General features: G+C 40.5%; 1 protein-coding gene across 2 annotated transcripts in view; it reads left to right on the plus strand.

Annotated features, from left to right (window-relative positions):
* kiaa1522 (KIAA1522 ortholog) overlaps positions 1–25,416 on the plus strand; it is a 91,088-nt gene that overhangs the window by 51,960 nt on the left and 13,712 nt on the right. The gene's annotated exons all lie outside the window — the stretch shown is intronic.

The raw sequence follows: 25,416 nt of genomic DNA on the forward strand, positions 1-25,416 counted from the left end.
GGTGGAGACATGGTGAGGCAAAGCATTGGCTTTGCTACGTGTGGAAGTCATAGCAGAAGGTGAATATTCCTCTATTCCTCCCAGCATTGTGAGTATTCTCTCTACAATTCACTGTCTTTCTCTCCGTTAAGCTCCGACTCGTCTCCTCGACCAGGTGTGCGTCCTTCAAACTCTATAAACCCCAAAACTTTGAATAAGTTACTCATGTCCGCCATCTCCTGGTGAAAAGTGATCACATTAATTTCTTTTCCCATCTTCCCGACTTTTTATCTAACTTCTATTACTCTTTACTTTTTTAAAAAAATTTAACAAGGATATTTTAAATCATCAAGGTAAAGTTTACATGTTTACTGGAGGAAATCTGCAGACCTCATACTGGTGGGCCGGTTATAATAGAAAGATCTTATGATCCTGCGGGCCGAATACAACTGTACCATGGGCCGAATTCGGCCCCTCGAGCCTTGAGTTTGACACCTGTGCTTTTAAACTGTACCAACGCCCCATGTCAGAGTTTTTTCTGATTCATCCAAAATGCAGATAAATACATGAAACAACTCAAACATGTGACGCATGCACAGCCATTTCTCTGGAAGTGGGTAAAATGAATTTCTTTATCTGCTCACTAGCTCAAATTTGACTGTAGTGTTTCTGGCAAATGGGAGAAATCTTACACCACATAAGGCTTTATTTATGTAACTCAAAAATGCAATCATAAAAAAAGTTTGCAAACATTGTCCCCCTTCCCCCCGTCAGGCTGCACATACGCACACTCAAGCAGAGAAATGTGGGAAAGTGCACATAAGAATATGAGGTGGTTCGATTTGGGCTAGTGGCTTTTAAAAATGCTTGAATGTTAATCTTATTTCCACTTGCTTATTTTGTCAGTAACATGCATTATTTACTGAAGATGACTCCTTTAAAAGTTGACTTGAATTCAGCCCAGCTGATTGAGTACTCAGACTTCACAGACTGATGTTTTGGGTCCGACCTGGGCACGTCCTGTCCTGTCCTGTCCCGTCCTGTCCTGTCCTGCTCGGAGATGAGTCTGTACGGAAGCTCTTTGTCTTCTCATTAACCCATCAGTCATTTTAAATGAGACCATCAGCATTAGAGAGACATGCCCTTGAATAACCTGCAGCACCTGTGCCTTTCTTGTGCTCACAGCTGTTGGCTTGTTTTTCTTCATAGAGCATCTTTTGACTTTTCACCAAATCCTTCATCGCAAAAACTTCAGCCTTTATCACAAGAAGTTGAATTTTTACTTTTAAAGACATGGTGATATTACTTAACCAGTAAAGGTTGAATAAGAGCTTGAACTTCTGTCGGTCTGTGTGACTCTGCATTTGAACTCAGCGTAAGTTCAGAGGGATTATTCTGCACTGGTGCTCCGTCTGTCTTCTCTTTGGGTGGCTTTATCTGGAGGCCTTTGTGTCTGGTGTACCCTCTAATTTTCCTGGGTTACTCAGAGTTCTCCTCTGCTAACTCCCACACAATCTGGCAACAAATCGATTTATTATCTAGTTAGAAAACAGAAGATGGATGCAGTGAACAGCGTCTCATCTGTGTCCCCAAGATAATGCAGACAGAAATGTAATTGAATGTTTTTACTGAGCTTCAATTCAGCTTGCAAAAACACTGTAAAAAACTCTCCTATGACTTATAATACACTCTTTCTTTATCAGAGATAGTGAACAACTGAGATATAAACACGAAACACATTGTTTTTATTGTAATGTCAGGGCATTTTTATGCTGACTTTGTCCTTCAAGGTTACAAGTGAGACTTAAAGAAATCAGACACATTTAAAAATAAAAATGCATCAAATCTATTTTTTTTCCTGCTGGTTATACATTAATGAGGAAATAAGTCATTTATTTGTTCCATATAATTCAGTCTGTTAAAGGTGCAATGTGTCATTTTGGGAATATAAGAAACATCTTAGTCAGGTGGAAATGTTGGCTTGCTCTGGCCTCCTGCACTGCAAATGATTTGGTGCTTACCAAGATTTATAAACTTAGATGAAGAAGTGTTAGATAATTGATCTTGTTTTAAAAGTGAATTTCTTATTTCTAGTGTGTAACTTTAAAGTATAATCTTAAATCAAGCATGATCATATCTTTTTGTCTCAATCAGTCAGGAAGTCTTTAACCCTTAGAGCTCAGAGCTGTTTTTTTTCAACATCATGTCTCATCATCAAATATCAACCCTGTGGTGCACAGTCAAACTATATACAGGCTTTTCTTCAGGGACAACCTGGGCTTTAAGAATATATCTACTAAAGCAACGCCACTTAAATTTTAAAAAAGTTATAGGACTCCAAAGACAAAAGAAAAAAACAAATTGGAATTTGATACTTAGAGATTTCCATTTATAACAGACAGAAAACATCAGTGACTAAGCCTTTTCTTTGCACAGACTTGTTCTCAATCTCAGGGAAAAAATTAACATTTTATGACTGACGATTTTCAAAATATCTACATATATACAACGAAAAAGTCCATGCGTAATTTTTGCAGTTCGATCCATTTGTGCCATTCCTCAAAGCAGTAGAGACACAACTGGTTGACTACAACTCCCACAGTGCATTGCAGTAAACAACATGGGTATGCCCTGGGCAAAAAGCCGAAGTAAGAGATCAAAGATGGATTAAAAATGGATAAAAAGACGCTCATTATCGGATCTAACAATGTGGATTCAATCTGTAAGACCCCAAAAAGTCACTGAAGTTCAGGGCTTGCTAGAACAGCGTCCTTTAGGGCCACGGACATCGAGGGTAGCAAGCGAACAACAAGAAAGTCAGCTTTTAGAGGAAAACAGTAAAGAGAGTGTCTTTGGTTTATGGTTCAAAAGTTATTAATGTTTTAATAAACTAGTGAGTTCTCGTTATTTATGACAACACCGTCCTCAGAGACCCTGGAGAGTCAGCAAAGCTCACTAGAAAATGTTCTGTAAGAGCTACAGATGCATGGAGGACATCATCAGAAAGGCACAACAGGGAGCTTTCAGATAAAAAACAACTTAGTGCCTGCGACTTACGGTTCAAACGTTTCCAAGTGATTTATAAAGGGATGTGCCGAGCTCTAAGGGTTAAACTAAGTAAATAACTGTTAAAATACTCTTCATTAGTTCTCTCACCCACAGTCTCATCAGAATAAATCTCGTTTCAAGATTCAGTAACAAACTCAAGTTGGTTGATTTAAGAATCACACAAAAAGTACGATTGCTTGCTATTCCACATTTTTCTGTGTTATTTGTTTAAATCACTCACTGGGTTGATCTTAGGTCTCATTTTTACTTTACAGAGGTCTGAATTTCAAAAATATTTCTATTGAAAAATGTTGATGTAGAACTGAGATGGCTGAGAGATAACGGCGCATGATTTAAATCTTTATTCTTCCTTTTTTCTTTTGGATTGTCTCATCTTCCTTTGACATCAACAACATATTTTTGTTTGATGATTGCCATTCGCTCTGCGGTGCTAAAGTTCTGTTAAAATGTCTTTGAGCCATAAAAGGTCTGAATGTTGTCAGACTGATTTTGAGGATGTGCAGTAACCCTGACTCTCTGTTGATGTGCTGACAGTTTAATAAATGGTGACAGTTATCATACTGGCCATCCTGGTTATGATTTCAGTAGAAACATTAGGATGTATGGTCTACAAATATGGACTGGTTTTAAGTTTTATGGTTTAGTTTTAACATGGACTTAGACAGGGGCTGCACGGTGGTGCAGGGGTTAGCGCTGTGGCCTCACAGCAGAAGGTTCCTGGTTCACTTCCTGGTCAGCACCTTTCTGTGTGGAGTTTGCATGTTCTCTGCATGCATGCGTGGGTTCTCTCCAAGTTCCTCCCACCACCAAAACCATGCTCGTTAGGTTGAAATATTAGAAACATACGTATATGCTGTAGTTCAGTTTTAACATTAAAAGCAGCATTTTCTGCTTATTTTAAGCCTTTTGAAGGGTTCTGCCAACTCACTTATTTCTAAATTTAACAATCTTATTTCAACAAATCTTGCCAAGTTAAGTTATCTCACTGCACCGGCCGATAATTTCACTTGATTTGAGAAGATTCAGTCTAGAATCTTTTTTTTTTCTTAAATCTAGTCAGATCATTTTTGCAGTGTGTTGGTGAAGTCACAGCGACCTCTGAGGACGAAAGGAACATGCCATCCACGCTTAAGTATTTCAGTATTTATTAATTTTTCTTTTTTTTCAGTGTCTTTCTCCTCAACCTCCTCGTCACCGCTGCATTCATGTCTTCACTGATCAGGACAGTGCAGCAGGTCTTCCTCTGTCTCAGAGCCTCTGTGGTTCTTATCTTCTGACACAGACCTGTTCCTCTGAGCACAGATTCTAATAGAGAGGCTGATCATCACTGCGGTTTGTTTTTGGTCCAGGGAAATCTTTACTGAGAGCTCAGTGTGAGCTGCAGTGTTGTTCTGATAAAGAATGACACCATTTTTCCACTGTGTTCTCTTTCTTCAGACTTTTTCCTCTCAGGTTTTCTAGAACCTTTGTGTAAGAATATTTACCCTTGACCTCTGACCCTTCTGGAACCACATGGCCTTGAATTTGGACTCGCTTTGTGGTGCTATCTTCATCCTTGGTGATGCCGGTGTTTTCCAACGCACAAACTGCTGTTTTGTCTCACGATCATATTAGTAAGTTTCATTACATGTTGCAGAAATACGCAGATCAGAAATAGAAAACAGCAGCAAATATTTGATAGATTTCTGCTAAAGACAAGCGACATTGATATAAGGAAGATGTAAAGTGATCTAGTAATGCTAATAAAGCTAATGCTGGTTTTAGTTTAGTTTCACATTTAAACTAGATCAAAATTGCAATTTCAGTTGTAATTGGGTGGGGATGCTGAGGGCTGAATTGTGGAAGAACTGCTGAAAATAGCCAAAAGCACAAAAATAGCTTAAAATAGCATTAAAATAGCATAAAATGGCACAAAAATAGCTTAAAATGGCATTCAATAGCTCAAAAAAAGGATAAATAGCAGAAAGTAGCCTAAAAAGCCGAAAATAGCCTAAGAATAACTAAAAGTAGCCTTAAAATAGCTGAAAATAGCATAAAGATAGCTGAAAATAGCCTAGAAGTAGCTTAAAATTGTATTCAATGGCTGAAAACAGCATAGAATTAGCTGAAAATAGCTTTATTTTTAAAATCATTAAAGTTAGGAATTAGAAAAGTCATAGCAGTCGAATGATGAAGAAATGGAATTTTTTAAAGTTGAAACGGTGTTGATCTGACAAAGTATGAAGGAGGAGAACGCGGACACGGAAGAAGAAGAATAAACAAAATGGCTGACACGAGTATAAATAGTGTGGATGCTCAGCATCCCCACTAATAATTATGAAAGTTTAACAGTAGCTTCTTTGATAGCTCTCTGCTTTTCACTGATACCTATGAAAATAAAAGAAACACACAAAAAAGAAAAAATGCACATCAAGTTTTTGATCAATTTATATCAAAAAGCATCTCGCCATTAAAGAAAGAATGCTTAGACTCATAAAATTTACCCACATGCGTACCAAGGGTTCAGACTTCTATTCTAGTTTGTCTCTTGCTTTTTATTATTTTATGTCTTTCCTCACTGTTTTTTAACCCACTCACTCCCACCCTCTCTGTAGCCATCCAGAGGAACTCTGAAATCCCGACGGTTCCTGGTAGTGACAGTTACTGTACTCGGTGATTTATGTCCTCCACCTACCCCGTCCCCTTTCTTCCTCCCGTTTCCTTCGCTTCCTTCCTCACCTTCCCTCTACCTCTACCTCTCCTTCCACACATCTTCACGTCGTCTCCAGGGTCTCTTCACAGCTAGGGGCACATTCTGTATGTTCTGTTTTTATCCACCCTCATCAGACCGTCACTGTTACAAACAGCCCTATCACACAGCTCATGTTTTATTCTCTGAACAGATGGTGCAACGCTAGATATTATATGCTGCAACGCTAGATGTTATCGTAACAAGGTACAAGACAAATTCCTCCAGATATGTGCAAAGAAGGCGGAGGTTAGCCTGGCTCACTCTCTCTGGTTAATACTACACCGGTCAATGTGGTGGAGCTCATAACTCAAGTCCAGCACAGCAGCCATAGAATACAAATCAGGGGAGCAGCAACCACCTGAATAATGACACCTGTGTGTGTGTGTGTGTGTGTGAGTGTGTGTTTGTGCTTGTGCGCTGGGGCAGTCAGAGGTTTATTGCTGGTCACATTTTAACCCTCTCTTCCTGTACTCTGGCAGTTTCATTGCCTCTGTATAGGATGGAAAGAGCGACTGGGAGTGGAAGACGTGCAGTCGATTGTTGAGGTCATCAGGCTGCAGGACGCCTCTGCACATCTACTGATAGGCTGTTTAAAGTGCAAACCCACCCTGAAGTAAAAAATACACTATTTTTCCATAGAAACAAAGGGATGCTTCCACTAAATGTTGTCTGTGGAGGAAAAATAATTAGTTTTTGCCATGAAATCTATGATCTTTCATTAGATTTAAACATGCAAACTGCAGCTCCACCTCCAACCTTCGTACTATTCATACTAATTATGACAGCACGTTGAGTACAAATTCATGGTATGCAATTATATGCATGCAATAAATCCTTTATGCATACTAAGTTGTTGCAATCTGCAATTCTGCCCCACAATGCATTGCAAATCTCCATACTATCTTGCAGAGCTTGCCAGTCAGCCATCAAGCAGCACAAAATAAATAAATAAATAAATAAAATGTTACCCTAACTGTGATGCATTTTATATTTGGTGTAATAATATCCACACATCTGCACAGCTGCATAAGTATTGATCATTTGTAAAGATTTTTAAATTCTATGTGACTGATAAAGTCATGTGACATGAAGAGAATGTGCATAAGTATGGTGTAAATTGCATGACCTGATGGCTAGTTTTAGTATGTGTGCAGTATTTAATGTTTGAAGGCAGAAGGCAGTGTTGTCTCAATCACAACCTGTGGTTTTTCCATCTATTGTCCTCTTACCCAGAGCTGTGCTGCAGTGGCAGCTGGAGCATACCTCTCTGCCCAGCAGTGTTAATTTTGGCAGCTATTTTTAATTCCAGTCTTTAAATGAAATGTATTTTAGTTTTAGTCAAATTTTATCCATTTCTGCCCTTTTTAGTTTTAGTCTAGTTTTAGTCAATAAAAAGTCCTCACATTTGAGTCTGAACTTTAAGGTCAAGCATTTATTTTTCTTGCCTAAATTTGCAACCAAACCATGGTTGTGGGCTGCACAGCGGCGCAGGGGTTAGCGCTGTTGCCTCACTGCAAGAAGGCCCCTGGTTCGCTTCCCAGTCGGGACCTTTCTGTGTGGAGTTTGCATGTTTTCCCGTGCATGCGTGGTTCTCTCCAGGTACTCCGGCTTCCTCCTACTACCAAAAACATGCTCATTAGGTTAATTGGTGACTCTAAATTGGCCGTAGGTGTGAATGTGAATATGCCTGGTTGTCTGTCTCTACATGTCAGCCCTGCGATTGACTGGCGACCAGTCCAGGGTGTACCCCGCCTCTTGCTCAATGATAGCTGGGATAGGCTCCAGCCCTCCCAACGACCCCGAACGGGATGAGTAGTATAGAAAATGGATGGATGGACCATGGTAGTGTGTTTTCTGCACTCTGCTAAACCTGGGGTCCCTGCTTTCTACAGCTGAGAGGCAGAATAGATACAGATGCATTGTATTTTGACAAATTTATCCACAGTGGAGAAATATAACCGACTTTGAATGTCCGATGAAAACTAAATTACATTTCAGTCTAGTTTTAGTCATCTTGACAAAAACTAAACTTAGTTTTTGTCAGTTTTAGTCATCACAGATCTATTTTTGTTAGTCTTACTCTAGTTTTTCTCATGGAGAAAAAGGCTGTTGATGAACATTTTTAGTCATAGTTTTAGTTGACGAATTAACACCTTTTTTTTTTCAGCCTAAAATGTAATGTAGTTTTTGTCGGACATTCAAAATCTGTGATATTTCTCCACTGTGGGTAAATCTGTCAAAATAAATACATCTGGATCTATTCTGCCTCTCAGCTGTAGAAAGCAGGGACCCCAGATTAGACAGAGTGCAGAGAACACACTACCATGATTTGGTACCAGATTTAGACAAGAAAATAAATGCTTGGACTAAAAGTTCCGACTCAAATGTGAGAACTTTTTATTGACTAAAACTAGACTAAAACTATGAAGGATAGAAAAGACTAAAATGCTTGACCTAAAACTATAATGCATTTCATTTAAAGACTAAAAATAAGACTAAAATTCAAAATAGCTGCCAAAATCAACACTGCTGCCCAGCAACAATTCCAAGGCGTTCCCAGGCCATGTGAGGTACATAATCCCTCCAGCGAGTTCTTGGTCTGTCCTGAGGTGTCCTCTCAGTTGGACGTGCCTGGAAGACTTCCCAAACCACCTCCTCTGATTCCTTTTGATGCAAACGAGAGGACACTGCACAAAGATCTTTCTCCGGATGTTCGAGCTCCTCACCCTGAGCAATCTCATTTTGCAGGATCAGATTTTTTTTTTTATCATTGCTCAAAGCTTATGGCCATAGATGAAGGTTGGAATGAAGAAAGACTGGTAAATTAAATGCTTTGCCTTCTGGCTCAGCTCCCTCTCCACCATGACGGTCCAGGACATCTGCAGTACATCTGATGCTGTACCAATCTTCTTGTCAATGTCACGGTCCAACCTCGCCTCTGAGATACTTGAACTCCTTCACTTGAGGCAAAGATTCACTCTCTACCCAAAGCCAGTAATCCATTGCTTTCCTGCAGAGCACCATGGCCATGGGCATGGAGGTGCTGATCTGCATCCCAGCTGCTTCACACTCAGCTGTAAACTGCACAAACGCCTTCTGGAGATCAGTGGATGAAGAAGCCAACAGAATCACAACATCTGCAAAAGGAGAAATGAAATCCTGAGGTTGCAAAACTAGAAACCCCCCACCCCCTCTGTGGTTTATCTTTTACTGTGAAATCCTGTGTATAATACACTTTTAATGCCTGTTTTTGGCACTCAAAAGGTTGACCTTTGGCATGTGATGTCACACAAATAAATAATAAATACTAATAAAAAGTATTGGAATAAATACTTTTGATAACAAATTCCCCGTGGTAATCTTTGTAGTGCACACTGCATAAGAAAAGTTTAAAATGACAGTATTAGATACCTGCAAATCTTTGTGTAAGTTGATGAGGATATTTTGATATTTTAATGAAAAACTAAACAGAGGGATTCATGTGGATAGCAGCAAAGGCACCAAGGCTTCTTCATGCTCAAATGTCAAGCCTGTGTACCAAAAAGTCTGCAATATATACAGTGTTTAACAAATGTATTAGACCACCTGTCATATTTGTCTCAGAGACCATCCAGCATCATGAAGTGCTTTAATGCTGACTCTTTCATTTTCACTGAGCTCTCCACGTTTTACCATTTTGAACAGGAATGAGGAATTTCAAACTGAATTCACCTTTTTATACCCAAATTTGAGCCGGCTCACTGGGCTTCTCTGAGAAGTCAGAAATGAATCAAGCATAACATTCAACCACTAAAACTCATTTTTCTGTTCAGGAATGACAGTAAATAACTTTAATTTGACATATTAATCAAGAAATATTAATGTGCTTTACTATTTTTTCAGTTTTTTTGTTAATCAGTAAATTTGAAAATTCATGGATAACAATAATAATTCTATTTTAGCATTAAAAATATCATTTGGGTTAAAGAGCTTCTACATATTGGTGTATTAACCATTGCAGAAACATCAAAAATGATTTTGGTAATTACCAATGCTGTTAATTTAGGGCAGCTGTGGCATAAACCTTACTTTGGTTAGGGTTAGGCTGGTCTAATAAATTTGTTAAGCACTGTGCATAGGCCACAATTAGTGCAAATAAAGGTGGAAAAATGCATTCTCAACATTCTCAAGTAACATATTGTTATTGCACATGACAGACACGAACAAATGCCACTATCTAACGCTATTTTTTGAAAACCAAACACCACTCTCGCTCGCTCTCCTTTTACTCTCTTCCTTCACTCTCCTTTTTCACTCGTCTTCTGCCAAAGCTGCCGTTTTCGCGGTGCTGTTCGACATTACCGTAATATATACTGCTGCAGCACACATATTCTCACCTCTACTAATTTCCATTCCTCTAAAGACACTTTGTGGCTCCTCAGGCTCTTTCCTGGTCACAGTACTGTCTCTGAAGACTGATAAATCACAGCCCAAACTTTGGGAAGCCCTGGACTACAGGATAAAACATGCATAATTCCACCATCTGAGGATAAATCCCCAAAAACATGTGTTTGTTGCTGTTTGCAGCTGAAGAGGCCTCTATTTTTAGCTACTTCTTTGGAAGCCTTTAAAAATTAAGTATCTACATCTCATTTTGAAATGTTTTAGGGTTCTGGGTCAGATTCACAAACTCTGGCAGAGCAGTGGAGTTCATGTCATTGATTTGTTGCAGATAACTCCTCTAAAAGAATTTCTCTTAATCTCCCAAACACATCAGACTCTAGAGGGGATGAGGAGCTGTAATCCTGTCTCGCCTGTTGTCCTCATGTCTTCCACAGCTGTGTTGTTGTTCTGCAGGATCTGCAGGTGTGTCTGCAACCTGCGTTTTTACCCACTTTGTCCTCACAGCTCTGTCCCCTTCGGTTCTCATGATTAAAGCATGCAGGCACTGAACCACACCAGCCTTAATTTGCAGGCACAGTGGCGGTTTTTCAAGCCCACCCGGGCATGAAGTGGAAACCCTGTTACTCCTCATCACCTGATACTGATGTTGACGTTATGACAAAGGCAGAGGAGCTTTTGCTTTCTCTCTGTTTGGATCCTTTCTCCTCATGCAACAAGTGAGAGGGTCATATGAGGATGTCCGATGACCTCATACTCACCATGTGGTCACTGCGTCTTGTTTTCCAGTGAGGGTGTCTCTCAGTGTCAGAGTCTGGGCTTGGTCTGTCCTCTAGGAGTCATATTTTACATTTAGCTGGCTCTACAACACCAGATGACCGCTTATTTTTGCAGTCTCATCTCTTCCTCTTAGTCAGAGTTGGTGCAGCGCTCTCTAGTGGTGCATGGTGGTATATGATTGGGTAGAAGAAATGACAGACTTGATACAGGGCAGCGTATCTGAGCGATCTTCCCTCAGAGGACTGAGGTCTGTGTCTGCTCTGGTAAAATGATGTATTCCCCTTTTATTAATAAGATCTGTCTGTTTTTGAAATGACTCAGCAGTCTTATGTCACATATTTCTCCTCTTTCCTCAGGAGGTGTGGTGGGCCAGGCTGTCTAGAAATGACTAAATGAGTCCTATTACTTCTGGTTTAAAGGGATGTTACACTAAGTTTCAGCTCACTGGTCATAAGAAGCCTTTAATCAATAAGTGAAACAAAACATAACATAACAAAACATTGACACTAGGGTGGCCCACCCAGGAGTATCTAAACCCACCCAGGTATATCTAAACCCACCCAGGAGTATCTAAACCCACCCAGGAGTATCTAAACCCACCAGTATCTAAACCCACCCAGGAGTATCTAAACCCACCAAGGAGTATCTAAACCCACCCAGGAGTATCTAAACCCACCCAGGAGTATCTAAACCCACCCAGGTATATCTAAACCCACCCAGGTATGTCTAAACCCACCCAGGAGTATCTAAACCCACCCAGGAGTATCTAAACCCACCCAGGTATATCTAAACCCACCCAGGTATATCTAAACCCACCCAGGTATGTCTAAACCCACCCAGGAGTATCTAAACCCACCCAGGAGTATCTAAACCCACCCAGGTATATCTAAACCCACCCAAGAGTATCTAAACCCACCCAGGAGTATCTAAACCCACCCAGGTATATCTAAACCCACCCAGGAGTATCTAAACCCACCCAGGAGTATCTAAACCCACCCAGGTATATCTAAACCCACCCAGGAGTATCTAAACCCACCCAGGAGTATCTAAACCCACCCAGGTATATCTAAACCCACCCAAGAGTATCTAAACCCACCCAGGAGTATCTAAACCCACCCAGGTATATCTAAACCCACCCAGGAGTATCTAAACCCACCCAGGAGTATCTAAACCCACCCAGGTATATCTAAACCCACCCAGGAGTATCTAAACCCACCCCGGTATATCTAAACCCACCCAAGAGTATCTAAACCCACCCAGGTATATCTAAACCCACCCAGGAGTATCTAAACCCACCCAGGAGTATCTAAACCCACCCAGGTATGTCTAAACCCACCCAGGAGTATCTAAACCCACCCAGGAGTATCTAAACCCACCCAGGTATATCTAAACCCACCCAGGTATGTCTAAACCCACCCAGGAGTATCTAAACCCACCCAGGTATGTCTAAACCCACCCAGGAGTATCTAAACCCACCCAGGAGTATCTAAACCCACCCAGGAGTATCTAAACCCACCCAGGAGTATCTAAACCCACCCAGGTATGTCTAAACCCACCCAGGAGTATCTAAACCCACCCAGGAGTATCTAAACCCACCCAGGAGTATCTAAACCCACCCAGGAGTATCTAAACCCACCCAGGTATGTCTAAACCCACCCAGGAGTATCTAAACCCACCCAGGAGTATCTAAACCCACCCAGGAGTATCTAAACCCACCCAGGAGTATCTAAACCCACCCAGGTATATCTAAACCCACCCAGGTATGTCTAAACCCACCCAGGTATATCTAAACCCACCCAGGAGTATCTAAACCCACCCAGGAGTATCTAAACCCACCCAGGAGTATCTAAACCCACCCAGGAGTATCTAAACCCACCCAGGAGTATCTAAACCCACCCAGGTATATCTAAACCCACCCAGGTATGTCTAAACCCACCCAGGTATATCTAAACCCACCCAGGAGCATCTAAACCCACCCAGGAGTATCTGCTCCTAAATCAGGGGTTCTCAACATTGGGGTCGAGACCCCATTGGGGGGTCTCCAGATGCCTTCAAAAAAACTAGGAACATTTTTGAATTACACTGTTTCCATTTAGACTAATTTTGCCCAATTATAACCAGTTTTCATCACTTTTTCCAACCAATTCTACCAACTTTAACACATTTTTGCAACTTAAAACCTAATTTTCATCAATTTTAAACCCTTTCCAGCACATTTTTCCAGCCTGTTTTTGCCACTTCTGAACCAAATTGTACAACTCTCTGCCTATTGTTGCCTCTGTTGACACTTTATTGCCACTATTAACCCCTTTTACCACTTTTTAAGCCATATTTCATAATTTGATATGCCCATTTTTGCCAGTTTATGACTTTTTCTGCCTCATCTAACCATTTTTGCCAGTTTATATTAATTTTCATCTTATTTCACCAAATTTCCACCTATTTTTGCCACTTTAACACTATTTCAGCCACTTTTTAATCCCCTTTCACTACTTATTAAGCCCTTTTTGTCACTTCAACCCATTTTTGTCATTTTTTGGTTATTTTTTTGTCACTTTGATCAAATTTTTGGCATTTCTAACCAACTTCTGCCACTTTTACGAGCAAGTTTCACCACCTTTCCCAGCACTTTTTGCCATTATTAATCCATTTTAGCTATTTTTGACTTTTTTTTCTGTTTTTAACAAAAGTATTATTTTTAAGAGGGCTATTTACTGCACAAATTCATGATTTTTTTTTCTTTGATAGGAGTGGTTAATATTCAGGTTAAATATAAAATACCCCAGCAAGACTTTACAATGGACCATGATTTTGCTGGCCCCCAGAAAGCTCTCCCATTCAAGGCTGAGCATCTGTCAAAAGAACTAAAAAACATTTTTGCATGCTGAAAAAGGGAAAAGGAATCTCTAGCACATTCTGTGGGTAAAAATACTGTATATGAGTGAACAAAGATACAGGACATCAAACAGCTTTAAATAGCACATCAGACGCCTCAGGCAGAAATTTAGATTCTTATTTGAACCATGAAGGAAATTCTGATTTACTCCATTTTCCCCTGATAGCATGGAAACATGATGATTCTCTTATTTTCTTTAAAAAAATTAAACTACACAAAGACAGCAGTAAAGATACACTTAAATAAAAAAAAAAATCAGCAGTAAAACCTGATTAAAACTAAACTAAACATTAAAACAAAAGGTGAAGACTAAATTGAAATTTAATCTAAGGAAAAAAATGTTTTAACCTTTAAATGCACAGCTTACAAAACAACCAGGACTTTTCCAAGAGCTGAACATCCGGCCAGACTGAGCGATCAGGGGAGAAGGGCCTTGGTAAGAGAGGAGACCAAGAACCTGGTGGTGAATCTGGCTGAGCTCCAGAGATCCTGTGTGGAGATGGGACAGAGTTCCAGGAGGACAACCATCTCTCCAGACCTCCACTGATCTGGGCTTATGGCCTCTTGGCATTCAGGTGGAGTTTTAGTGCAAACTCCAAGCAAGCTTCACATCTCTGCAGCTCCTTTGACCTCTTGGTTTTAGCTCTGATATCACTGTAGAGAGGGGTGTGTCCAAATTATGTCCAATCAGTTTAATTTCACACAGGTGGACTCCAATCAAGGTGTAGAAACACCTCAGCAATGATTCAGAGACATGAGAGGAACCTAAACTGGATTTACAGTATTTTTGCAAATGGTCTGAATACTGTTGTCAATGTGATATTTCAGTTTTTTTATTTTTCTTAAGCCTGAAAAAAAATCAAAAATTGTCTTTTCACTTTGTCATGACAGGGCACTGAGTGTAGATTAATGAGAAAAAAAAATATTTGTAAAGACTGAAGCTTTAGGCTGCAGCACAACAATATAAAACAGTAAAGTCTGCATACCAAAGCCCCCTCTTTATAAGGTTTTGGGGGGGGGTATTTTTCCCAGCAAGAGTTGAAAGAGCCACAGGTCATCACGAAGAGCCACATGTGGCTCCAGAGCCAGCTGTTGAGTATCGCTGATCGCTGATTTTAAATGTGTTAATGAAAGTTATTCCACTGAATCATGGATGTGTAAATCACAGAGAAAGGACTCATGTGTCAGATCCTAACGTTCAAATCAACACAACTCTTTACTAACAAGGCGAGCCTCATCTAGCCTTTGACATTTTAACAATGCTGTTTTTCTTGGCTGTCCAAACTGGGATTGTCCTCTAACCGGCTGCTGGAACAACTAACAAGTGATTTACGATATTTTAGACCACAGATCAGGCCGTTAAACATCTGAGAAGCCTTTAAAAAGTAACAGCATTTGATTTAACAGAACTGAAACGAGGTTTACTTGGCAGTCAGTGTGCACGGTTTCTTGAGGATCCTCTTAAAGTTAAAAAAAAGAGTATGGAAAATCCACATTAGCATGAAGTTAGCATATGCTACTTCCCTCTATTGTAATGCATTGTGATTTTCTGCTCATGCAGTGGAATGGTGTGTTGTCTGCACTGAATCAAAAGCGTTTGAAGCCCTCTGGCCTCTCCCCCACAAGACCAGATGGTGTCTCTTTAGGCCTTCTAATGAATATTGATATGAGGGGTCCTGGTTAACAACAGGGGGGTGCTTAGGCTGGACCAAAGACGCCCAAAACTGGCACTTTGTAAAGGTCTGTGTTTAGGGGGACGGGTGTGGAGAGAGGGAAGAAGCTTGATCCCTGCAGGATTTTTATACACAGTTTAATATGAAAGGAGTTTATGATTTATATTTTACAGAAACTTTACTGTGATGAAGAGGTGTCATGTTTAAACCCTGAGTCTGAGCCGGGATTATGTGACTGACTCAGGGAAAACAAAAGTCAGGTGTGAGGAGGCATCAGGTGGAGACATGTGAATCCACTGACAGACTTAATCCTCAGTGTGTAAAGCTGCTCCCCTAACGTTCTTGGCCCCATGCAACCTCTGTGAGAGCCAGCATCAGCACCCCAGACCAGGCCGTCTGACCCTGGATGGAGATAGGAGGTGTGTCTCCTCAGCTTTGCCCCTAGCATCAGGAGACACGAGGCGGTGAGGAGGGGAAGGCGTGTGTATGTTTGAAGCTAATTGTGTTAGCCTGCAGCAGCTGGTGTGAGCGCAGGAGCCAGCTGTAGCCCCCTGCTGTTCCTCTTTCATGGGTCCATTCAGAGGACAAGCAGACTGAAATGCTGCCTCTTTAAAATAATCCTGAACACAGCACTGGTTGTTTTTCTAATAGAGAGTCAGCCTTTTAGCCCCCTCCCCTCCATAGCCGTGTTATATTTCATACCCTCTGCAGTTTGTCAGGAAACATTAGCAGACTCGCAGAAACTCGTCTACACACAGCGCAGCCACGATGAACCAAGACTGTGTCAGCTATAAATAACTCAATCTAGACCTCTGTGGCTGTAAGAGGAGGGAGCCGTGAGTTTAGACTCCATCATAATAGTTATTTAGCTTCTCACTGTCAGGACACAACCTTAGCTGTCACTTTCAGCCCCTGTAGTCTTTAGATAATGAGACAGAGTGCTAGACGGGTGAAAAACGCTGCAGGCTCTCATCAGGAGCAGGACAATGACAAACTAACCCTCCAGTAAATCAAAGATTATGGTTTTATTACAGCTGTAATTAAAACTAATAGCAATAAACCAAAGTAGGAATGTCTCTTTTATCGCACCAAGCCCATTAAAAATATACTTTTGTGACTAAAGCTTGGGAATACTGCAGTTAATCATATTAATGATTGTAGCATCAGCAGATGTTAGCTTCAGAAGAAATCTCTGCACAGATTTACAGTCAGTATATCAGCTGTAAATATCAGCCATGTAACTAAGTTTTTAGAGTTTCAGGCAGGACCAGCAGACCCTGAAAGCCCAAGTCTTGTTCCTTGTTTATCCTCCTCTTTAAACCAGGGGTTCTCAACTGGTCGGGAATCAGGATCCACCAAACCACCTTAAAAGGAACCCTGCAAGTTCATCGTGTTGGATAGATGATGCATCGCTCATATGTAAACTGAACTAAAAAACTCACTAAATATCTGCATTTTGAGTAATTTGAGTTTCTAAATTCACCAGGAGGCCGCCATGTTTTGGTCCACACTGGCAGCCATTTTAGGGCTGTGTCTCAGAGATGAGCGGTTATCGGTCAAACTAGACAGGAAAATGATAAATACAGAGCCATATTTACCTTGTTGTAGCAAATATTTACGTCCACATGTTTGAAATCTATTTATCGATGAACCAGATGAAGGCCACAAGCTAAAATGCATCTGTTTAATAAAGTTGTTCCCCAAACTTCTACTATTTATGAGGCTTTCTGTTTCCACACGGTTCAAAATGTTGCAGGTAAAGATAAACAGCAAAAAAAAAAAAAAAAAAACACTTTCAGTTTGTGCTTTTCAAAGTAAAAGTCCACTTTAGCATTCCTTTTGAGAAACTCCCTTCGTATGCACATAATGCTTTTATATTGAAAAGCTACAGCACACTTCCTCTATACGCTGAATCCAGTCACTTGTAGGGAGGTTTATTGAGGTAAAACCTAGGAGGAATGACAGAGCTGTGACAGCAGGGAGACAAAACCAACACGCAGCAAACTCATGTCTGGTGTGAAAAGCAGAAAAACTATCTGGAAAAACAGGTTACTGCACAGGAACGGCGAGAAGCACTAGTGACGTCACGGTAGCCTGCCAGCGTGGACCAAAACATGGCGGCCTCCTGGTGAATATATGAGCTCTGATTGACTCAAAATGCAGATATCTAGTGAGTTTTTTAGTTCAATATATGTATGAGAGGTAGAAATATCTATCCAACAAGATGAACTCCTCTGATCATGCAGGGTACCAGGGATTTTTGAAAATGTTTAACCACTTGAATTCATGAAAATAAACATTTTGGACCCTAAAAATGAGAAGAAAACATTCAACAAAGAGACAAGACATCACTAGCATGGACATTTGATACATTTCTGAGGAATTTTTTCATTATCTTGGGAAAAAAATCTGCTTTGTTATCCAAAGGAAAGGAGAAAAATAAGAGGAAAGCTTGAGACAAATACTGACATTTACTCATCATCACAGGAAGCCCTAACCCCACTGAAAAGAGCTTCATGACCCACTTCTGGGTCCCAACCCACCTGTTTAGAACCACTGCCTTCAACTGTGTTTTAAGGACTAAAGTTTAATGTCTGAACTACGTTTAAATGCCAGTAATGATACCAGTATCAGCTCAGAATAATTTGCATACATCGGGATATCTATAAATAAAAGCAAGTATGGTGCATGCATGCTAAATAATAGAGATGTTTTATTTATTTAAATAACAATTTAACCAACTCTCATGCCAGTGATTCATTCATCTCTTTTATTAGTGTAAGATTTCTATTTCAATGTCAGTTTTTCTTTATTGGCATGGACAGATCAGTTACTGCCAAAGCAGAGTAAAAAATAAAAATGCACTAAATATTTACACATAATACAAATTTGCATATTAAATAAATCCACAAATAATCAGTGTAAAATGAAACAAATCTGATCATTAGATACAACAATGAGACTAAAAAAATGATAGAAAAAAACAAACAAAAAAAAAGTAGTGGTGATTTCAACAACGCCAACATTTCTCTCATGTTTGACAATAAAAATAAATCTGCTTATTCAGAAGGTGACTTCCTCTGCCTGGTAGACACCTGTTATCTTAGTCTTTAGTCAGGTAGTATAAATATATATCACTCTTCTGTTGACAGACTATTCATCATTATTTCTGCTTTCTTTAGTTTTTTTATTGGCTACATATGCAAACGATGCAGTCGTCTATCCTGAGGACCACCATCACCTCTGAGAGCAATTACCACCTAATATTCCTGACCAGCTTAAGTTTATTTCAAGAAAAATATAATCAATAAAACTTCCAATTTGGAACTTTGATGGAACATAACATATAAATAAGTTAAGACGGGGGTTCTCAACTGGTGGGATGGGACCCAAAAGTGGGTCCCGGAGCAGTATTCAGTGGGTCGCAGATTCATCCAAGAGTCTTTTAAGTCCTTTTGTTCCTCTAAAACTTACTTTGCAGCTTTTTTTCTTTGAACTACATGAAATTTGTTTATTGTGAATTCATCCAAACTCACAGAAGATTTTCTCTACCATCTTTTGAAAGGAACTTTGGCTAATTTTCTCAAAAAGGTTGGAGATTTTTTTCTAGAATTTTAAAGAGTTTTCTTTAGGCGTTTCCCCTGAAACTTTTGATCCTCATTTCTGGGACATTTCCTCTAAAACTAAGAAGATTTCTCAAGGAACAAGAGAATTTCAGAACTTTTCTCATAGCAGTCTTGTCCAGTAATATTTCTGCAGTTTAGGGCTGCACAGAGAGGCTGCAAGAGGGTTCCTGGGTCACTTCCCTGTCAGGGCCTTTCTGTGTGGAGTTTGCATGTCCTCCTTGTACATGTGTGGGTTTTCTCCGTGTACTCCAGCTTCCTCCCACCGCAAAAAACACGCTCATTACTTTGATTGGTGACTCTAAATTGCCCATAGATGTGAGTGTGTTAGCCCCGGGATTGGCTGGTGACCAGTCCGGGGTGTACCCTGCATCTCGCCCATGACAGCTGGGATAGGCTCCAGCCCCCCGAGACCCCAACGGGATAAGCAGGAAAAGGGTGGATATTATTTTTCATAATTCCCCTCGGTATTTATTCTGTCCAGTTTCTATGTGGGTCCAAACAGGGCCACGTTTTATTGAATACATTTGGTATGCTGACACATATATCCAAAAGATTTTGTCACATTTATGGAACCTGTGCTGGGTCCAGATGCTAGACCAGTTAAGAACCACTGAATTAAGAGACAGGACAAAACAAACATGTTGAAAAACACACAGTTACAGAAGCTCCAGGAAGATGTGCATTCAGACGATGTATTTTAGAAAGTAAGAGAAATTATTTCCTTCATCCTTTGAGAAATTTTACTCCATTATGCTGTGATATTATTCTGGGAAAATCAGCATCCTTTACCCCAAGAAAATCGAATACTTCAGCTCCAAAAACTATGATCTAAGGGCACATTTCATCTCTTTCCCCACAGTTTTCCGTCTCTTTCAGCTGTACTGTCTATAAAAAACTTAAAACTTGACATGATTTTCTTAGGATGTTTTTCATGAATACATTCTCATAGATTTTGAATAAATAATCTGGGACATATGTCTTTAAATCCATCTATTTTACTCAATATGACACAAAAGTTGACATGTTATAGCACTTTACCAAAGATTAAAGCTCTGCTATTTACTGTTTTTTACAGCAAAGCCCAACATTGATCACAGGAGTCAGCATCTGGTAAAGAAAAATGGCCTTTTTAAAGCAGAAAGCACCAGCAAAGCTGGCGTCTTTGATGACCTGTCTGCCTCCACACTGGTTTAGAGACACTTTAAGAGTCCCATCATTATTGAAAAGAGACCCAAAAGGACGGGAAACATTGCTGACACACTAAATTTTTTTTTTTTTCCTAATGTGACACATTTTACTTTGACAGTTGAATATTTACAGCCCGTTTCATGTTGGAGGAAACTCAGCTGATTGCTTTATGTGCTCTTTCACAATCACACGCGTCTGTCTGAGTGAAGAGGGGGTTGATGCCTCCTGAGGGCCAAACTTTGACAGCCGTTTTGCTAGCATGACAAAAGGGACCGAATTGAAATGAAGAATGCCAGAGTGAGCGACGGCGCCAAATAGTGGGAGAAAGAGAGAGAGAGAGGGAGATCAGAGGGGGGAGGGAGGAAGGTATCAGACTCAGGGATAAGGCAGCTGGGACAGCCTGCTTGGCTGGAGCAGATCTCATTGTGCACTTGTCCTTCCCCAGTCACTCAGGCAGTCTGCAGGAAGAGGAGAGTCCATCTACGGTGGCTCACAAGCAAACTGCTGTCAGAGCTTTTGGATCTTTACTTGTCAAACATACTGAATCTCCTCAGGGAGGACCTGTTGGACTCTTTTGGCCCTGTATCCTTTAACCGTGCTATGGCGCTGGTGTAGGCATGGTGGTCTACTTTAGGAAGAGCATCCACTCTCTGCTGTCTGTCTTCAAAAAGAAGGGTGAGTGCTGATTCACATGCCAGCTGGAGCTTTGACTCTCAGCTGCTGACAGAAATGATCCAACATTAATACTCTGACTTTGCCATGTTTGAGGGTTCTGGTGTTAAGATGACATTTAACCATGCAGAATATATCCTAAAAATCCTGTTATACACAGTGGTGGTAATGAGGTGGTGGATTTATGGGAAGTTTTCATTCAGTTCAGAGATGTGATGATGATTACAGACTCACCGTGCCGGTCGTTGTTTCCCCTCTCACGCACACAGACACACAAGAATTAGCTTTGAAGCAATATGGGGGTCCTCTCTAATGAGATAAAGGGCTTAACTGACTTTTCCAGCGACCGTCTAAATTGACCAAAAGCCCTGAACCTTCTGCAGGGGTCCGGCGGCATTCAGGAATGCTTTTCCAATTAATCACAGCGTGTAGCTGCAGCACGGCACAGCAAGAGTGGAAATATGCACGCTACCTTTGCCAATTCAGTCTCTGAAGGTTACCTGAGATTTCCCAGGGACACACAGGGGCAGGTATTGTGTCTATGTCTGGACTCACCTGTGTGAATGCGGGAGGATAGGGGTGGGAGTTTCCTGCTACTCACAAACATGTACAGTATGTACATCAGGGTCCCACAGTGTTACCTAACCAGGTGAGACTGAGCGCCTCACTGTTAGAAGTGACAAAGGAAGGAAAGCAGACACCTTAGGAGACCTTGATTCACTAATAAGAGACAATACAACTTATATAACCTACATTCCCCTCACAGCTGAAGAAAACACCAATGTGAGCCAGCAAAACACTGCAGAATGACTTTTTACCACCGGCCTTGCAAGCTTTGCCTTTATTGGCTGGATGTCGGGATTAGGTCGCTGTAAACATGTGAAAACACTGACATCTATGACTGAATTTCTGATTTAGACCCTTAGAAAGCTGTTCACCTCTTTCCTGGCTGGGTTGTACTTGGGCAGGGCAAATATCTGAGCCCATAACACCATCAGTCCCTATGGGGAATGACCCCGCCCCCTAACACTGCAATGATATAAAGTCAAAGAGCAGTTCATCTCAGTACAGTCTGACGTTAGCCTGAATTAAAAGTTAACAGCCAGCTACATGCTGTGTTTCAAGGCGAATTTCTTAAATCTGTCAGTCATGGTGGCCTACGGGTCATTGAAAGCATCATAACAGAGAGATTTGTACCAGAAAACAGTAAATTGAATCCGAAGCTTCTATGTCTGCTCTGCCACAGAACCAAGCAGCTGAGCTCTGATCAGAAGCATTTTTCTTTTTTATTTGAGTGGATTGTATTTCTCCTGAGTGGGCGTGGCTTCAGCTCATCTCATTCAGCAGACACGCCCACACCATCCTAGAGCAGATATTACTGCCTCATTTTCATGAGTTTGAAGCTTAATTTTCTAAACCTAGAGATGAAACCTTGACATAAATTTTGGGGGCCAGACTGTTAAATAAGCAAATAAGATTTGTTTAAAATGTGTTTAATTTCCTTTGAAATGTACCTTATTTTTGCCATTAGCAGGGAATTCAGTCCCTGTTGTCTATACTGCAGTCAGCCACAAGGGGGCGACTGAGATATTTTAGCCACCTATTTTAGGACCTGTTCATTGCAGGGTATGAGTCAAACAAGTCAAATCCTGCTTGGTGAAAATCACATGCATGAAACAGGTCTTTTGTTTTTGATATCCTGGCAGGGAAAAATTCTTTCTCAAAGCACCTGAACTGGTTTGTTGATCCTGTAACCAGCAGCTTTAAACAGGAATGGACTGATGAGTATGTATTTGTCATTCATCTTATTTATTGTTTTTATTTTCTAAAACTGGTCAAGCATCAAGCCAATCAAGGGGAAAATGTTTCAATCTCCCGTAATTTGAGGTTCCTTCTATAGCTGTATGGAGTTTTGAAAATGAAAAGACAATGTAAATACCATCACACATTTCCACACGTTTTCTGAATTTAATGATCTTCTGGGGGCCGGATAGGAAGCCGTAGGGGGCCTGATTTGGCCACTGGGCCTCCAGTTGATGATCAGTGCTTTACAGGGACTTTTCTTGAATGTAAGATCACAGAAAGTCTAAAAAAGTCTCATTTTTACCAGTGAGTGGTTTGAATTTTAGAGGGCACTTAGACCCAGAATTGTCTTTTTCCAATCTTTGTTTTCTAATCTTTCATTTTTGAGCGTATGCTTGTCTCATGTGTTATGCTGAATAACACTAAAGTGAATACTGATAGAAAAGAACCTTTAAATGTGCCAGAAATCACCAGATAAATAACCTTGTGAAGCAGATGGATCCGCCCATTTCCATGTTTCTTACTGGTGAATCCATGTTGCAAAGCTCCCATCTGAACCGTTTGGTGACAGGACCAATCAGCAACGAGGGGCAGTACTTTCAGGCGCAGCAGAGTCGTGACGTAAACAAGCAGCGACAAGAGGCCGCTGCAATGGTGGTGGAAGAGATTAGCATGGATGCTGCTAAAGTGCCAGTTTTATCAGAACTTGATGACATTTCTTCGTCAAAAGAAGAACAACGAACAGCAGTGAGTTCTTCTTCTTTTCAAAAACGACAAAAGTCGAGTACTGACATGTCTACAGTCGCCATGGTTCGCATTATGCTGTTCTATATGGAGTTTACTCCTCGGTCACGGCTACGTCACGTGTTTTGTTGCTCTGATTGGCCCGTAAAGACACAACATTCATTCAGTCACCCTCTGAGTTTTGTTTCAAAGGTTCTGCCCTTTCCCAAACACTGTCTATGAGAGGTTTTCCAGATGGATGTGTGAAACAAATCCATCTGGCGTGTCAGGGTACCAGATTAAGTTATTTATGACCAAGGATCGCTCTGTCCTGTATCAGTTGATGTTCATGAATAGTGCATTAAACCACAATATTCAGCTCTGTCAGGTCTACAAAAATAGATCACTCCTGCTTTTATTTCTGATTGTTTGCAGCACAAAATGTGGATCGGTAGACTGGTATGTAGGAACCCTGATCATCAAACTGGGTCTCTGTGGGGTCTTTAAAAGTATAAAACGTTGATAAATCGATTCAGCTGAAATTTAGGCTTTTTCAAAGTATTTGAAAGGGTCTTATATTTCTTTTATTTATTAATTTATTTTTAGTCTATCCATCTAAATAGGTTGCAGGCTAGTTTTCTGCATTGATTTTTATGTCCACATTTAACCACGAGATTTTCTAAATTCTACCAGTCTGACGTTGAAGAGCTGTTACATCCTCAAAGCTTTTCTCAGTATAGTCAATTTTTCACCATTATTTCATGCCTGGAAAATTCTTACACCCAGACTTATGAAAACTGAATTCATTGACCATGGAAACATCAGAATAAACAAGAATAAGAATAGACATGGGCACCCAAACCATGTTATTTTTTTCCTTGAACATTGATGTGTACTGGTCAACTTGTTCTTTTTAACCATGCTGTAAAAAGGCACTTTAAGCTTGTGGTATAACTACTTTTAGGTCGCTTCAGTAAAAAATAAGACCTTTTATTTAGCTTCCTGGTGGTATTGGGTTCTTTTTCCCATAGTCTGATCTCAAAATGTTCCAATAAAGCATTATAAATACTGCTGGTATTTTATTTTCTTTGTTGTCATGCCTTAGTACAAACATATCTGTAGCTGTGTTGTTAATATAACTGGTTAGAAACTGAAGATGAATAAGTGCTAGAATGTATGAAGAGGGTTTTATGAAAGGTTTTATTAAGTATTAAATTTAATGTCAGATTTTCTCTGGCAGGGCCACATCCAGTTCACATGGGCGGTCACCCTTCAGGGGGTCAAGTGGCATCTTTAAATGTGGACAATCCAGATAATCTAATCCTTCATGGACTATAAGGAGGCAGAGCGATACTGCAGGAGATTACCCAGACAATTTACCAGTCTAATTTACTGCTGAGAGCCCGGTCAGGCCGGGAAGACTGCCCACCCGACTGCTGGCTGAGGAGATTTGAAGAGCGTGCTGCGTCACACCAGGTGGAGGTGCAGGGGATTCACTGAAAAGCTGATAAATGATTAGGCCAGCGGACACCTGTTGAGTCTGTTTATCTACCTGCTGATGTTTGTATCCTGAGAGAGCAAGGTGTGCCTGTGGTAATAGAGGAGGGAAAACAGTGCAAATGAGGTTTGGTGTTTTTGGTCAAAGGAGAAACGAGACAGGAAGTATAGAAACCTTTGAATGACTTTAAATGCTGGAGACGTGCCTACTGTTTCCCTCTGTGTTCTGCAGGTGTCAGAGCATTCTTATATTTATGTGAATGTTAACTACAAACATGACAACACTCAGGGAGTTTATTTTAATGTATAATTCTGAGATCAGACTTTATACAGTAGTAACATCAATAATCAGGAACATCAGGTCAGCTCAGACTGCTGCAATCTTTAACATTTTCCTCT

This window comes from Cheilinus undulatus, linkage group 16 (assembly GCF_018320785.1).
Source record: "Cheilinus undulatus linkage group 16, ASM1832078v1, whole genome shotgun sequence".
In the NCBI taxonomy this organism is placed as follows: Eukaryota; Metazoa; Chordata; class Actinopteri; order Labriformes; family Labridae; genus Cheilinus; species Cheilinus undulatus.